Here is a 7,258-nt window from a genome sequence, read left to right on the forward strand (position 1 = left end):
ATATAATTATAATTGCACATTGCACAATATAATTGCACATTTATCCAAAAATGGTGCAATTACTTATTTCATAGGTCTGATATTGTTTGTTAAATCTGGTGACACAAACCGAGTCAAAAATTCATTGTTGGTGCAACATGTGGCTCTTTTTAACTTTGACCAATGATGTGCTGGTAAAACAAATAAAAATATGTTAATTAAAAAATGTTTTTGTTTAGAAAAAGGACTGAAATTACATGGAAACTGTCACCTTAAAGCGTAATTTTAAATACCATCACAAACAGATGTTTTCCAAACAGTTAACAAAGCTGCAGCACATCCGATCACTGCATCTAAATCTAAAAGAAGACAAAAACATATCAAGTATAATTTACACAATGGAAGACTTTTGATTTCATAAATAAGCTCAAAATAAGTGTTACCTTTGAATATTTGTGGGAAAAATCTGATGCTATCCCAAGAATGCAAAGCCACACTGGAAACGATGACAGGCGTGCAGCCCTCTGTCTTCCTGGAGTGATGTGCCTGATCAGTAACAGTGAGTTGACAGAAGTCGGTGTCTGTAAGAGCGGTCAAACACTGATACTCTGTCCACTTGTGTAAAGTCTAAGAAGCTGGAATGCAGGCATGCAGGACGAGCTTGTTCTAAAAAATACAGAAAAATGAACATTTTATTTGTGTTAAGGCCTAAAAACTACAAATAAGTTATACAATGAACAATGTTGAAATACCTTATAGGTGCTGCAGGCCACATAACCAGAATCCAGAGCAATCTCACACTCACATGATGGTGAGGAAAGACATGAGCTCTGCAATGAGGTTTGAATGTCTCAGTTGGGACACTGAAGAACTCAGAAGACAGCAATACCTGCACAGAGAGACAGAGTAGAAAAAGCATAGATTTGTAATCCATAATGTGAATTAAAACTCAAAAAGTGTCAACAAGTATAATCATTTGAGTGTGGAATTATTTGTGCAATAAACAGGATTTAAATAAATTAATTGAATTAAAAACACTGACATTTTTATCAAAGATAAAGAATCATACCTCTCTCTGCTCTGAGGATCACTGAGCATCTCTGACAGGAAATACAGTTTCCTCAGTATGAGTCATCATTGATGGTCTCAGAGGTGTGTAGTGTGGCAGCATGATGATGGTCTCCAGATCAGGCAGGAGGTCAGGTGATGGGTGTGTCATCTTCTCCATTGAAGACACACTGGTATGGCAGTTCATAAAACAGCAGTGTCTGTGTGGCATGTAGTTATCTGTGCAGTCCAGCACTGATGGATCAGGTTTGGCTCAGCAGTTCATGAAGATGGTGTTAAGATGTTGTTTCAGCTGAGGATGGTGAAGTTTGAAGGTTTTCCCACAAAAGAAACAGGACTGTGTGCGCCCTGTCTGAAAAAAAATATATCTACAAAACATAAAGTGCTTTTAACACCACCCACCCTCCCCACCCACCCATCTCAGCCCCCAAGTGTCTATGTAATGCTGGTATGGGGTGTCAGTTACTAAATCTAATTAGTGCGTCAGAAAGCGGGGGCTACACCTAAAGCCCCCGCTTTCTGATGTCTTTGTTTATTAGCAGCTTTTTCCAGCTGCTCAGAGAATTCTGACTTGGCCTTTATCCACCCAAACCCAAACCCACCCGGATAAAGGCCAAGTCAGAAAATGGATGCAGAAACTTTCCATGTACTTCTAAATCAGTTTTTATACATATTCTGTAAGCTGTAAAAATGTTTTTCTCTACATAATGTATCATTATAGACATCTCTGGTAGCCTAAAGATAGTTTAAAACTTTTAAATTTTTTTACCTGTAAAACATGATAAGCAAAACCTCATTCATCCCAAAAACATTTGATTCTACAAAATCTACTATAATCAAGAAAATATAATTGTCTGTATTTATTCATGTGACCCATAATAAATACCTGCATTGATCTGGGATTTATTTATTTACTATTTCATATTTGAAAGCCCTTGGAGGGGAAGATCTTGTTTGTTGAGATACATACGTCAGAGTAAAAAAAAAGTATCAAAAAAGGAGATGACAATTAACATCCATGAAAAAATGCATTAGTAGATTTAGTCATTTAAAACATGAGAATAAAAAATAAATTATGTCCGTTTAATACTTTTTGCCGCATATTTCAGATCTGAGGTGCATGATAACAGAAAGCAGATCTCCCGGGTCTGCATGAAGTACAGCCATGATTTGGTGAAATGATTAATAACATTGCAATAAGAAAGGGTCTTCTTACAGGCAGAGTAGGGAAGACAATTTTTTCAATGAAAAATCTTTTTCATGCTCTACAATCAGTAAACTCTGTAACAAACATGATCTGTAATTGTTTCAAAACTCACCACACGACTTCATGATTGGCTTGAGGACAGGACACAAAACACAGGGTTGTGGTAACTGTAATATGTTCTCAGGACACCTGAATGTAGACTTTTCTGTGGCTGAGAAATGAAAATCAGGTCAAGCAGGGTGTTCTTGTCTGTAGTGGCAGAAGTGATCAGCTGTGAATACCCTCTCGACTGAAACTGCTCCAGAATCTGTTTTCTTCCACTCTGTAACTGGTTCTCATTAAAATCTCCACACACAATTATTGGGTGACAGTCCATTATTTCAAGTGAATCTAAAAGACTTACCAGGTTTTGCATGAACGGTGTCAAACTGTAGTCAGGGGGTCTGTACACAACAGCAATGAGCGCAGGGAATGGAGCCTGAACCTTCAACACTAAAAACTCAAGATCAGTGACATTATGCAGATACTGTTTTACCTGAACCTGAAAATGATTCCTCAAATACACAACAACTCCACCACCACTTCTGCTGGCCATGTGAGGAAAGTTTGTGTAGGACACATGTCTGTTGCGTTTGAACATGGTGTAGCCGTCCAAATGAAGACTGTCTGCAACAAAGGAGCCTTGGAGGTGAGACTCAGTGAGACACAAAACATCTGCTAAACACATTTCATGATGACTCTTGATGTCACTGATGTGAGATGGCAAACCCTCTGTATTGTGATGGATCAGTGTAAGAGTGTCAAGTCTGCTGGCTGTTTCTCTGACCTGAAGAAGAGGCATCATTTCCTCAACGCTGGCTTGTCTCATGGTTTGGAGCGCTGCAGTTACCTCGGGATTGGCGTAAATCTTTTTCTCATCCAAGTCCTGTAAATAGAGTCCACTGAGAGACGTCACCCTGCTGAGAGCAACATAAGCCATACCTGGTTCAAAAATGTTCTTCATTGAAACTACAGCTGTCTGTGTTGTAAGACCCTGGGTTTTGTGAATTGTGCAGGCGAATGCTAGCTTTACAGGAAACTGTCTGCGTACCGCTCCTTTAAACTTCAGACTCTCCTCTGCTCTCTCAATGTAAACCAGATCATCAGATGCTGCATTAGAACTGCGGTTGTGTCTCATAGGCTGCCGGTTGTCCATTCTGAGCCCCAGTTTAATTATGTGTCCATCATTTTCAGATCTCACCACCTTTACCAGTATACCAAAAGCACCGTTGACCAAACCGTTTAGTGTGTCCAAGTTTCTGGTCAGCATCACTCGAGCTCCTTCAGCAACGTTCAGAGTGTCAGGTAAATTATTTCGCCCACCTGTAAATGGTTTGTCTCTTCGTGACATTCTGCCTGTACATTTATCCTTCTGGAAATCGTCTGCAGTGATGATTATGATGTTTGAATGAAGCTTCTTCAGGGTATCTGTGTTATGGGATTCCACATTCTTGTTGGTGGCATAAATGTGTAAGACCTCAGTTGGACATTCTTCTGGTGCAGTCACAGCCTGTGACAACAAATCTCTGTCGCACTGAGAAAGCTCATCTGTCTTTTCTTTGACTCTAATCCTGTTCAACATCTCTGCAAAGGCAACATCATCTTTCTGACGCATGATCTCGGTTAGAGTGATCATCTGAAAATGTTCCTGCCATAGGTCAATCTGTTCTGGATCATAAACACAGAGAGGTTTAGACTGTCGCACTGGTGGCAGCTGGTAAAAATCTCCAACAGCTAAAACTGACATTCCACCAAAAGGTCTCTGAGTGCCTTTGATTTGTTTCAGTCTTGCATCCACATAAGCAAAAAGGGGTTTTGAAACCATTGAAATCTCATCAATAACAATAATTTCAGCATTTATAAGCTCAGATCTGACTTCATCCAGTTGGTTACCAAGTCCTTGAATGGGTGGTTTCAGACTCCTGGGTAGTTTCAGTAGGGAATGTAATGTAGAGCCATTGATAGAAAAAGCTGCTGTACCGGTAAATGAAGTCAGTAAAACAGTTGGATTTGATATGTCAGCTTCTTCTGCATTAGCAGGCAGTCTGCTCAGGATCTTTGATGCTTCAGAGTGAATACATTTAATCAGATGTGACTTTCCAGTTCCTGCACCACCGTTGATATAGAAGAAAAATGGATCTGGATTCAAACCACAAACTCGCTGAATACACCAGTCTCTTATAGCATAGAACACGCAGGCCTGCTTCTGGTTCAGATTCTGATACATGACACGTACCACAGCTGGATCTACTGCAGGTTGTTCTCTGACGGCTCTGATCTCTGTTACAGCATCAGACTGACGACTGTAGTCAGGGACATTCTCCTGTTCGTTCTCATCATCAGAATGTCTCTCAGGAAGATTCTCATCACATTGCAGCCTCACAACTTCAGATTCAGGAGCCAGATTACACCATTCATCAATCACAACGTCCCTATTTTGTTCAAACTCTTCCAGTGCACTCTCAATATCCTCAGAGTTCTTCTCATACTTGTCTTTATTTCTTTTCACAATCCTTTTCACAGACTCACTGTGGTCTGAACATGGAAGTCGCACAAAACCCGAGTTGTAGAAGGACTGATAGGTTTGGAACCCTTGTGGTTTCAGTTCCTGCTCTGATCTGTGTGGAAGGTAAAGTCTCAACAGTCGTCCATAAAATTGCTCAGGATCTTTTTCCTGTGAACAGTGGTAATACCTGATTATAGCTGGTTTATCATTCTTTCGCTTTTGTACAAATCCAAGCTGGTTTAGAAGAGGAAGCACATCTTTTCCTTCATTTGGGCCACTCACCAACCGGCACAGGGCAGCAAAATCAGCCAGCGACATTTCCTCATATTCTGGTGTCTCAGGTCTGCATTTGTACTTATCACTCAAACTTGTCATCCAAATATTACAACTGTCATGTGTTGTGGTTTCCAGGTAGCTCATGGGGCGACTCATTTTTACTGGGTTATCATCTGTTGGTACAAATACAACACTGCGGGAACATTTTTTCATTTTTAGGCCACAGACTCGAGTCACACACTCCTGTGCACTGATTTCTCTCTTTTTTGAGTAAGCTTGCATCACAGCTCTCATTTCATCACATTCATTGACCGTGTTCTTTGCAGAGTTATCAATAACTGTCTTCAGGTATTCAGAGAGACCAGATTCTTTCTTCGTTATATATTTACAGAGGTATTCTATACATGAATAGGCATTCAAAATTAATGAGACATCTAAATTTGCATTCCAGGCTTCAAGCAGGTGAGGGTTGTAATTGTTGATCCAACAGTCCTTTGGGTCACGTTTCAGAATCAGCGCTGTTTTCTTGTTTATGTCCTGGAGGCATTGTTCATACTCATTCATTGTCAAGTTGCATCGTGACAGAATCTGCTCTATGGTGAGCGAAGCAGCTTCAGGTTCCTTCAGCAGGTTCATCAAAGGTCTGAGTTTGGCTTTTGCAGCTTCAGTGTCTGAATCCTCATCCTGTCTCACAATCATTGTTCTTGTGGCTGGTGGTTTTGGAAACCCAAATCTACAACCAGAGTTCACACTCTTAAAGCATGTTTTTGTGTGGCTTTTGCTGTGCTTTTGTAGTTCAGTGACTTTTTTGTGCAGTTCAGGTTGTTTTTCTGGATCAGGGAGTTGAGCCGAGATGTATCTGTCCACAAAGTCACAGACCGTTTGGTCATCGTCCACATCTACTTCTACCTTTTCTCGAATCCACAGCAACATGTGTATATGCGGACTACCTCTGTGCTGGAACTCAACTCTGTAAAAGTAATCAATGATTTCACCAAGGGGCTGTGCAGGAGAAAAAAGCAAATCTCTGAACAAAGCCTCAACACGTTTATCAAACATTCGCATGGTGGTTACTGGATTTGATCTTAGAATTTCACACTTTTCTGACCAGTCCAGGGCTTCAAAATCAACCTCTTCACCTTGCTGTCTCTTTATTGCTTGAATCACTTCAGGCCATCTCATCTCAGCAGCAGAGAAAGTGACAAAGAACTGAGGTGTTCCTATTTGACGAACCATACTGAATAGATCTTTGGTAGTTTTCTGCCAGTAAGCTGGAGTTCCTCTGAGTGGCTGCATAAATCTGATTGCATCTTTATTTCTTACCAGCTTCTCTACTTCTGTCTTACTTTGTAACATTCCTGATGTGATTTTGCGTCCATCTTTCGTCATAGTTTTACCTTTCCTTAGCTGTATTGTCATGCTGGAATTAGCCAAGTGTATTTCAGTGACAAACTGTGAGAAAAACAGGTAATTTGTATCTTTAGCAAATCTTGCATCAATGTTGAAAAGCCTTGACTTGAAGTAAGCACTCGGTGTGAGCTTGAGACGTCTCTTTTCATCCAGTGTATTCTGACCAGTAGGAAACTGCACAGGAAATGCCATGGCTTCCAAATGAGGAGTTCTGAAGAAGCTAACAGGATTGTTTCTTTCTGCAGGAGCCACACAATATGTGTTATCAGTGAAACAGAGAATCTCTTCTGAAATGTCTACAGGCTGCAGACAACTTTCTAGAGCAAAACCTCCATTGTTTAAATCACTTTCTGGTTCATCTGGATTTTGTTCCTCTGGTTGTTCATCGCAGGATTGCATATTAATATCGTGTTCACTTTCAGACTCACCTTCGAACAAAAGGGCATCTTTTTCATAGTTGTCAATTTCCATTAAATCTGCTTCATCATAATCATCACTTCCCATGCTGGCTTCATCACTGCTGTCATCATCAGGTAACGTTGGATCACAAAGCAATGCATCATCTCTGATAACAACATCTGTGTACTGTGGGTGAATCTGTTTGAGTTTACGCAGGGCTTGAATGAGTTTAGACCAGGTGACAGTCTGGAACAGCTGATGGCCTTTGTAGCACAGTCGTCTTTTCAATTTCACCCTCATTATCTGTGAATGGCTTCTGAGCCTCGGTAAACAGTCAACTGTTTGTTGGACTTCAGATGGTACACACACCACAT

General features: G+C 40.5%; 1 long non-coding RNA gene across 1 annotated transcript; it reads right to left on the reverse strand.

The window, feature by feature from the left end:
- Positions 1 to 232: 232 nt before the first annotated feature.
- LOC148102421 (uncharacterized) lies at positions 233 to 1,327 on the reverse strand. The gene is made up of 4 exons (XR_015719112.1): positions 1,049 to 1,327; positions 732 to 868; positions 423 to 645; positions 233 to 338 (listed from the first exon to the last, which is right to left on the reverse strand). It is a non-coding gene; the product is annotated as an uncharacterized LOC148102421 (long non-coding RNA).
- Positions 1,328 to 7,258: the final 5,931 nt, after the last annotated feature.

Source organism: Neolamprologus brichardi, chromosome 6 (genome assembly GCF_056152115.1).
Source record: "Neolamprologus brichardi isolate AB-2024 chromosome 6, ASM5615211v1, whole genome shotgun sequence".
In the NCBI taxonomy this organism is placed as follows: Eukaryota; Metazoa; Chordata; class Actinopteri; order Cichliformes; family Cichlidae; genus Neolamprologus; species Neolamprologus brichardi.